This window comes from Danio aesculapii, chromosome 7 (assembly GCF_903798145.1).
Source record: "Danio aesculapii chromosome 7, fDanAes4.1, whole genome shotgun sequence".
NCBI classification, from domain to species: Eukaryota; Metazoa; Chordata; class Actinopteri; order Cypriniformes; family Danionidae; genus Danio; species Danio aesculapii.
In genome coordinates this window covers 34,507,139-34,517,279 of record NC_079441.1, presented here as the reverse complement: position 1 = coordinate 34,517,279, position 10,141 = coordinate 34,507,139, and the positions used below count along the sequence as shown (strand labels likewise).

The window sequence follows — 10,141 nt, the reverse complement described above, 5'->3', positions numbered from 1 at the left end:
TATTGTATAACGATGGTTTGTTCTGTAGACTATCGAAAAAAAAAACAAGCTTAAAGGGGCTAATAATTTTGACCTTAAAATGGCTTTTAAAAAATGTGAAACTGCTTTTATTTTAGCCGAAATAAAACAAATAGTCCTTTCTCCAGAAGAAAAAATATTATCAGACATACTGTGAAAGTTTCCTTGCTGTTAAACATCATTTGGGAAATATTAAAAATAAAAAAAAACATTCAAAGGGGGGCGAATTATTCTGACTTCAACTGTATTTACCATCATTGTTATAGTTCTTGTTTATAGTGTGAACAGGCTTTTATCACAGCAACATAAACAAATATATACAACTGTCTACACTTCCCAGGGATTTTTATATTATTGATAAATTACAAAAAGAGAGATCATAAAGTGTCAATATGCTAGACTAAGGCTCCGACAGTCTGAAATGTTAGGCTGGATAAAGAGGAGAAAGGAGCGTGTTGTCAGGTGAGTTTCTCTCTCAAACCCACCTGATCAGAGAGTTTAGACAGAGGGATAAAAAATACAGCAAATATTCCAGGAAGAAAGGGAACCATTGAAGAGGTTGAAAGAGACTGAGAGAGTTGAGAGGATGTGGAAAAAGAGAAAGAGGGTCACAAAGTAGACGAGAGCCATGAATACAGAGCAGCCGAGATGTAAGAGAATTTTACAGCAGCTATTGTCTGTCACTCACCCTGTAGATGTGTGATCACAATTTCTCCCCATCAACTCTTTCACTTTCACCTGAAGTAACTACCCAACACAAATATGCTTTCTACCCATCTGCTTCTCTCACTTGGTCCTGCGGTGACACACACACACACACACACACACACACACACACACATACACATAGAGAGAGTCTTTTTTAAAACAGTGATAGCAGACGCTCATCTCCAACCTCATGTAGTCTAGAAGTATAACACGTGCTCACAATTCAACAATAATAAACAAAAATTGCATGTGGCTTTTGACAATTTTTTTGTATTTCTTTGCAAATCAGTTCAGTGCCCTGGTGTCCTTTGCATTTAAAGTCTTAAAGGGGTAGTTCACCCAAAAATTAAATTTTGCTCAATATTTACTCACTCTCAGGTATTTCTAGAAATTTTTTCTGTTGACCAAAAATAATATATTTTAAAAAAGAATGTTAGGTTAAAAAACAGTACTGTAGGTTGATGGTCCACAATTAGGTTACCAAGTTCTCTAAAATATTTTCTTTTGTGCTCAGCACAGAGGAAGCTGAGTAAATGATGACTTAGGGATCTATTTTAACGATCTAGGCGCAAAGTCTAAAGCGCATGGTGCAAAAGCATTAAGCGCATGTCCGAATCCACTTTTGCTATTTTATGGACAGAAAAATGTGCTCTGCGCCCCGGCGCATGGTCTAACAGGGTTGCGTTTATTCTCTTAATGAGTTTTGGATGTGTTTTGAGCATAACATGCATTAAACCAATCAGAGTCTCATCTCACATTCCCTTTAAGAGTCAGTTGCATTGCATTTGCTATTTACATGGCGTACTTTGTGGGTGGAAAAACTAAATGGAAAAACCGAATGCTTTACTAGTGAGAAAACAGTTAAACACACCAGCTGCAGCGCGAGGATAAAGAATGAGCCTCCTCCATTTGGCCTCTTTACTTTCTCTTTACTTTACTTTTACTCTTTACTTTTCTCCTTTACTTTACCCATGGATAAGGAGACGGTGTTGTTCGAATTCCATTAAAGACATCCAATAGCCCACATATTTAATTTTGTTTGTTAAGCACAAACATTTGTTTCAAAACTATTTCGAAATTCAGTTCTAATTTTCAGCAAACAAATAAATGAACAATAATAACGAGGTGTGGTGTGGAGTTATATCCAAACACATGTCCTATTCTTATGCCCCATATGGTGATGCATACGTCTCCAAAACCTGACAGGTGGACAAATCTAAACTTGTTTTTATTAAAACAAATATAAATATGCATATAATAAATAATAATAACAATCATAATAACATTATACTTATGCAAATTATCATGAATAAACTGAAGTGATTTTTATATTTATGTAGAAAATAATAATTTCTGTGACATTTTAATCCTTCAATTTTATTTCATTTGTAAAGATATAGATATTTGTGTATTGCTGAACATCCTGTGTGTATTAATCAATGTGCACACATTTTGGAAAACATTCAAACAATGTGGCACAAATCATGAAAATTACTGTTGTGCTGGTCTTGCACCTTATTTCAATTTGACCTTTTTATTTGACAACTATCTCTTTAGGGCATGTTTCCACTAGGGATGCAAACTATAAACATAATTCTAAATAATAACTATATAATGTCCAGATCAGAGTACAACAATGTCTTCTTACATTCTCACAGAATCAGGAGGAATTCTAATCAACTGTCAATGTTTTTTTTTTGTTTTTGTTTTTTTATCATTCATAATTCCAATGAATGACATCTTGTGAGACAGAGGCAAAATATCCAACTATTCAAGTGTGACGTAGGTCAAGAGTTAAACACATAACGGACACACAAACACACTCACAGGCCGGAACAAAATTAGCTAAGTGCTAAAACAGCTGTGCGTGGTCATTTATTCAGCAAACACACACACAAAATAACCTCACTTTACTGTAAACCATCAAGACCACCCACGCAAGCCGCAGGTTTGCAACAGATTTTGACCAGATGAGGGACAATAAACTCATTTAACAGCTTCTTTTCTTTGTATGGCAAGAGTTGTTGGAAATGATATACAAATATACAAATCATGTCACTTAAATGGATGCTGAATTTCCTTATCTTTGCAAATGAGATATTTTGTTGTTGAATATTTTTGTCTGCTGGTCTTAAAAATGAAAACAGTAGAGAGACATCAATAATAATAATAATAATGTCTGCGATATTTTATCATTGATTGACTATGGTGATGTTTGAAATATGAATGCCTCAACCAAACGTCTTCAGTCTTTAAATTCTGTTTATCATAGCACTACTGAACTGTATGCCAAAGCTGAGTGGCCTTGTCCGAATGTAAAAAGGTACACCCACTGGATGACTCTGGTCTACAAGATTCTCCTGGGTCTGGCGCCTTTATACCAGGGACGTGCGGTCAGGGAAGGCAGGTGAGGCAGTGCCTGTCATCATCCTCACCTGCCATCATAAGATGCATACTAATGACAAAATACATATTTGTCCACTGATCTATGCTATAAATGCAATTTCTGTATGATTCAAACGATTTCAATCATTTTATGATCAAAATCGCTGTATTTTGCGAATCTCCTTTTCAATTAGACGTCAGATTGCGCAATCCCTTGCAAACTGGCATAAGCGTACACATTTTGCTCACTCAGTGTATGCTAGTGTATGTTTTTAAACATTGTAGACATTTTTATTGTTTGTCCTCACTTTTTGTAATTTATTTCACGTATGTCTATGACTTATTTAGAGTTAGGATCTGACATAAAGCCACACTGAGAAGACATGAGGTGAGGCACGCGTGAGCTCACGGTTATTCTTGTTCAGTGGTTGCTCTTCTTCTACGCAGTAAAGTTCAATAGGAGTCCGTTATTTTACGTTTTGCTCTGACTGACTGCAAAAATTGCGGATATCAGCTAAAATTTTTTTCAAAATTGGACTTTCAATCAAACCGTAAATAAATTATGGACAACCAATGCCGGAGCTAAAGGACTTGCTTCAAATGACATGTGTATAGAAGGAATGTTTATATGATATCGGAAACACAATTGGTAGTTGGCAAATATATCAGGTGGATATGTTTGTAAATCTGACTTTTGACTTTGAAAGATTTAGAAGCCACAAACCTCACAGCACGTCACTGCTTTATACCAATTTTCCCTTCTTCATAGGTCAAAAAGCCAGTATGCCCATCATTCAAGTGAAGCTTATCATTTGTCTGTTCCCCAGGGTTCGAACTAAAATAGGGAAGCACGCCTTTAGTCATGTTGCCCTCTCATCCTGGAATACTCTTCAGTCTGAACAAAAAAAAAAGTCTGAGCTCATGCCAATTAAACCATTTCGCTCTATCCTTTATAACAAACAACAATAGTCCATTTCTCAATGTATGTGTTTTTAGCATAATGTAATGTGGTATAGCTGAATAACTAAACCATATTTTTATATTATCTTTACTTTTTATTTATTTATTTATTTTCATAAGTCGTGCATTGCAGACCTCTTGGCCAGATCACCCTTGTTAATGAGATCTTGATCTCAATGGGTTTTTTTATCTGGTTAAATAAAGAAACATATAATAATAAGAATAAGAATAATCATCATCATCATAATAATATATTATAAAAAATATAATTATAAATACAACTATGTATACATATATTATACATTCTAAATTAATTTATGAAAAAAAAACATAATAATAATGTAATTTTAGTGACAGAATACATTTCTTTATCATTTTGGCTTCGGTTCGTAGCTGCTATTATCATGATGTTCTTGTATTAAAACATACGTTTATTTTCATTCAAGCAACATATTGTAAGAAACACAATAATGAAATGTTTGACGAACCCTGTCAGTATTTCGAAAATGATGGTCCAGCACTTGCATTGTCCACAATGACTCCAAAAGTCAAAAGCCAACATGCTCTGGATCTTCTATTCTTCTTCATTCCATTCTGTCTTTTTTTCCCACTTAGTTCATCATTTGTTGGTGAAGAGCAGAAAGAAGGAATGGTACGGTCACTGATTCACCACAATAGGTGCCCATGGGGGGGATGACAGGAGGCACAGTTTGTGGGTGAGGTGTCGAGGCTGGGACAGCGCCAACTCCATGTCTTTAAAGCCATCACTGTTGTGCTATGCCAGGCTACGGGCCAGTGAGTAATCTTCACACAACAAATGTCACCAGGAATTCTGGGTAGCACAAACAAAAAGAGCAAGTCTGTGAAGAGAAGACAGAGGAAGTCAGACTCTTAACTGTTTCCATCAGCCTGTTTTAATATGCATTTTGAAGTATCACATCAGAAATGAGTGACAGAAATGACAAATGTCTGAAGAAAAAAAACATATATCACAAAAAAAAGCTTTTACATTCACTTGAGATGGTAAAAAAAGTCAGTTATTAAGCGATAACTAATTATAGTTAAAACTAATTGTATTCAATTCTTTTAAAAGAGAGTGTGATTAAAGATGAACATACTTTTACCCTTTTGTGATGTTGGGGATGTTTTCAACCCCTCTGGGGTGATTTTGAGTCTTAATTACAGCATAACTTTTTTTGTGTTTCATTTAGCAGAATGATTTTGGTGACAAATCTTATTTTGACACATATTTTGAGAAAATGCTTTAAATTTTTACAAAAACTCAACGATATATGGGATGAAAACAATCACCAAATTAAACTGCTGTAAAAATGCAATATATATATATATATATATATATATATATATATATATATATATATATATATATATATATATATATTTTTTTTTTTTTTTTTTTTTTTTTTTTTTTTATTGTTTTGCATGAATCTGTTAATAAACTACTCAATTATTAAAGAAATTACAGGTTTTTAACTATTTAATTGACAATTTCATATATGATGTCACTGGTTTGCTGTAATAAATTATGTATTTTCAGCATTAAAAAGTAATTGTGGACTGGATTTGTTTTTACATTTATCAAAGTCTTGGACATGTGAACAATTAGTAACAACATTGGCTTTCATGCATTGTTTTTGATTGGTTTTCATTTTCTCTTCTTAATTTACTGTTGGTGGCTTTTTTTGCTCCATTGACTTCCATTATAACCACTTTTTTTTCAATGCATTTTTGATGTTAGTGGTTTTCCCTGTTGGGAAGAGGTAAATTTGTAATTATTATTGTTGATCATCAACAGTTGGCACCATTAATACCTTATATGGAGTATAACAGCAAATTAAAGTGTTTGTATGTGTGTCTGTGTGAAAGTGTGAGAGTGACCTTTGGGCACTTACCCTGATGTGTCTGAAAAAAATCTAAATATGCATACTAGCTCTCAGAACTACATAAAGTAAATAAAAACAAAGACTGTGTATTTATGCACCATAAAATAGAAGTCTGTATATAATGGAAGTCAATGGTGCAAAAACAGCCACCAATAGTAAATTAGGGGGAAAAATTAAAATCTAACAATGCATCAAAACCAATGTTGTTACTAATCTTTCACATGTCCAATACTGTGATAAAAAGTTAAAAAAGCCAATCCACAATTACTTTTTATGTGGAAAATACGTCATTTTGTGTATTTTTTTTTCACCAAATCAATGACATAATTTGTGAATTTGCCAATTAAAGACTTTAAATCTTTTATTTTCCTAAACAATTTAGTAGTTTTGATCAGGACTGAGGTTGATTGGCAGATTTCTGCAAAATAAATTGAAAAAAAAAGAAAATTAATCCGATGCATTTTACTGCAGTTTAATTCAGTGGATGTTTTCATCCCGAACATAACAAAAGGGTGGTACATGTAAACAGTGCACAAGGGTTAATTGAAACTGAGACACTACTGTACATATACATTTCTATTACCATGTTTTACAGGACATTTTAAAGTATTGCATAGAAATGAGTGATGGAAATGCCAAATATATATTAAAAAAACAAATATAAAAAATTAACTCAATCTTATCAGACACACAAAAAAGACTTTACACTCAGTTGAGGTGTTTTTTTATTTTTTTAACCATAAGAAAGCTATATAGGTTATAGTTAAAAGTCAGTGCTTTAGCTATTTCTCCCCTCTAAAAGGACAGAGTGAAAAAAAAAATCTTTCATTGGAAGTTAGACGACACTATGTTTTCATCACGATGTTTTGAGACACAATGTGAAGTATTGTATCAGAAACAAATGAAAAAACAAAGCACAACACCTTTTATCATAAAAAACTGCATTTTTAAGCCCAATTGAGTTTTTTAAACTATATTATATATAATTAATATTTACATAATTTAACTATGTTATAAATAAATTATATTTCCATTAAACCCATGTTTTAATGTGCATTCTGTTGTATTAAATGAGTGCTGGACACATACAATTTTGAACAAAACCCCTTATATCAACTTGGTAGATGGATAAATTCTGATGTATAAAATCAGAAAAAAGTACACTGTGGTAAAAATAATATAAAATTAAAAATAAAAGTTGTACCTTATATGGTACAGAAAAGACCTCTTCTGATACTGTTCTGTACCTTTTATGGTACAATTGAAATGAAGTACACAATTGTTCTAATAAAAAGGTGCATATGTGTTGGACAACTCCTTCTTTATTACAATATCTGTGAAAATAAATATTACATATAGGCATTATAAAGGTAAAGTAATTTCATGAATAATTTCTATATTAAAACATGAATCATCATTTAAAAGTAAATTATTAAAGAAACTTATAAACATTAAGTTTTAAGTTCTATAATAAAATAATACAAAAAACTGGTAAAACAAAACTATAGGTATTGTAAACTAAACGTTTAAGGCATTTTAAATAAATGTTTGGTAAACAATTTTGACACTGTTAAACAAAGTGTCTTGTCACTGTAGTGGTACCTTCATGGACCAGATTTGTACTTTTGATGAAGGTACAATATTGTATCTGCAGGTTTTAAAAATTAAAGGTACATTTTGGTGTCCCATGTCCTTAAAAGTACAAACTGCAATGGTACTAATTAGTTTCTTTGTCTTAAGGTACACTTCTGTTCCAAAAAAAGGTACTGCCCCAGTGACAAGTGTTTGTACCTTCTTTGGTACAACATTGTACCATTTTTGTCAGAGAGCATAGTAAACCAACGTGACTAATCGCATATTTCTGCTGATGGTGTCTTTCAATACGCATTTGGGGTTGTTTCTTGTTTGCAGACTTTGAAAAGATGTTGGAATGGAAACCCGGCTATTGATGAATGATTGACAAGGTCCCGTTTGTGTGTATGTCTCTCTCTTTCTCACTCCCTCTCAGTCTCTTAATTTTTGGCAGAAGTCTTGTAAAGTATTTTGGTTGACACTATTGCATGACAAACTGACAGTAACATTATATGATTTAATGATGTGCGCTTTACAGAAGCAGAGTCACAGCTCAGAGGTCTGCTTTCTCTTTCTGTCTGTGTTTCTCACGGAGCTCCTCTGTCGGCTGAAGCCCAGAGCAGGGCTGCTGCGGTGAAGCTCCCGTTACACTCCACCTCAGCCTCTCTGTCATCTCTGCTAAGCCCAGTGCACCCTGGGAAATTAAAGAACCCCACGTCTCGGTTTCTCCCATTGCCCTAATTAGCATATTTTCTGTACAATGGGCATGGTGTCTGGGATGTATAAGGACAGCCATTTAACTATATTTTCCTCTTTAAAAGGACAGTGCAAGTAATGATGGACCGCCCGCTCTTGTGATGTAACAAAACACTTTTTCTACTGCCAAAAAGAAAAAGAAGACATCTTGATAAGTCTGTCTGAAATAATAAAAAAAGTTCATCAATATGCTCAAAATATCTTGTTTTGTGCTTCATAGATAAAAGAGTAACACAGTATGAAATAATGGTCCATTAGTCAATTTTAATAAATTAATAAATTAACTAACATGAACAAACAATTAGTGACATGTTTATTTTACAGTTGAAGTCAGAATTATTAGCCCCCTTTGGATTATTTTTTTTTTTTCTTTTTTAAATATTTCTCAAATTATGTTTAACTGAGCAAGGAAACTTTCACAGTATGTCTGATAATATTTTTTCTTCTGAAGAAAGTCTCATTTGTTTTATTTCGGCTAGAATAAAAGCAGTTTTAAATTTTTTTAAAAACAGGTCAAAATTATTTAAGCTATATTTTTTTTCGATAGTCTACAGAACAAACCATCATTATACAATGACTTGCCTAATTACCCTAACCTGCCTAGTTAACCTAATTAACCTAGTTAAGCCTTTAAATGTCACTTTAAGCTGTATAGAAGTGTCTTGAAAAATATCTAGTCAAATATTATTTACTGTCATCATGGCAAAGATAGCTTGTGGGGGAAAACCGGAGCACCTGGAGGAAACCCACGGCAACATGGAGAGAACATACAAACTCCACACAGAAATGTCAACCGACCCAGCCGGGTCTCGAACCAGCAACCTTTTTGCTATGCGGCGATTATTCTACCCGCTGCGCCACCATGCTGCCCTATAATACAACTTACAATATTTAATAAATTGTATCTGTCTTCAAGACTAAAAGACATAGACTCTGTAAATCCTTAATACAAGAATACTCCACTGCTAACCAAAAGTTCAGAAATACACCGGTCAAAAGTTTGGGGTCAGTAGGATTTTTAAATGTTTTAAAATAAGTTCTCCTTCTCACCAAGGCTGCGTTTATTTCATCAAAAATACAGGAAATGTTGTAAAATTATGAATGTTATTGCACTATAAATTAACTGTTCAAAAGTAGTTTATCATTTAATTTAATAATTTATTTCAGTGATTTTAATGATGAATTTTCAGCTTCATTACTTCAGTCTTCAGAAATCACTCTAATGTTAATTATTATTATTATTATTATTATTATTATTATTATTATTATTATTAATAATAATAATAATAATGGTAATAATAATAATAATGGTAATCATAATAATAATAATAATAATAACAATAACAATAATAATGGTAATAATAATAATAATAATAATAATAATAATAATAATAATAATAATAATAATAATAATGGTAATAATAATAATGGTAAAAAGTCATAGAAGCAATAATGATTAGAGTAATAATTTCATTTGAAACTACATACGATAAGAAATCGGTTTTTAAAAATTGTAATAAATAATTAACAATTTAAATATTTTTTGTGCCACTTTGATGAACAGAATCATTTTCTTAAAAAAATTAAATAAAATAAAAATTTTAAAAACTGACCGATAGTGTACCTGTGTGGTATGTAAGAACAAACCTCATTGGTTTTTAGAGAAGCACAAAGATGTTGGAGTGACTTTCAAGAATGAGCCTTATTGTGTCAACCAAACACGTTTAAGCTTCAAGTATCATATAAAGTGTTTGTGTCTCTTCAGAACACTTTGATTAAACCACTCAACTCATATTGCAACATAAAGATTTCAAAGAGTCGCTGTTTGATGAAAATAC

General features: G+C 32.5%; 1 long non-coding RNA gene across 2 annotated transcripts in view; it reads right to left on the bottom strand.

Moving 5' to 3' along the window:
• Positions 1 to 4,532: 4,532 nt before the first annotated feature.
• Positions 4,533 to 10,141, bottom strand: part of LOC130232886 (uncharacterized) — a 25,206-nt gene continuing 19,597 nt past the window's right edge. Inside the window, exon 3 of one of the 2 annotated variants that reach the window (XR_008838140.1) lies at positions 4,533 to 4,931. This is a non-coding gene — a long non-coding RNA (uncharacterized LOC130232886). The remainder of the gene's footprint in view (positions 4,932 to 10,141) is intronic. The other variant, XR_008838141.1, reaches the window with a different exon arrangement.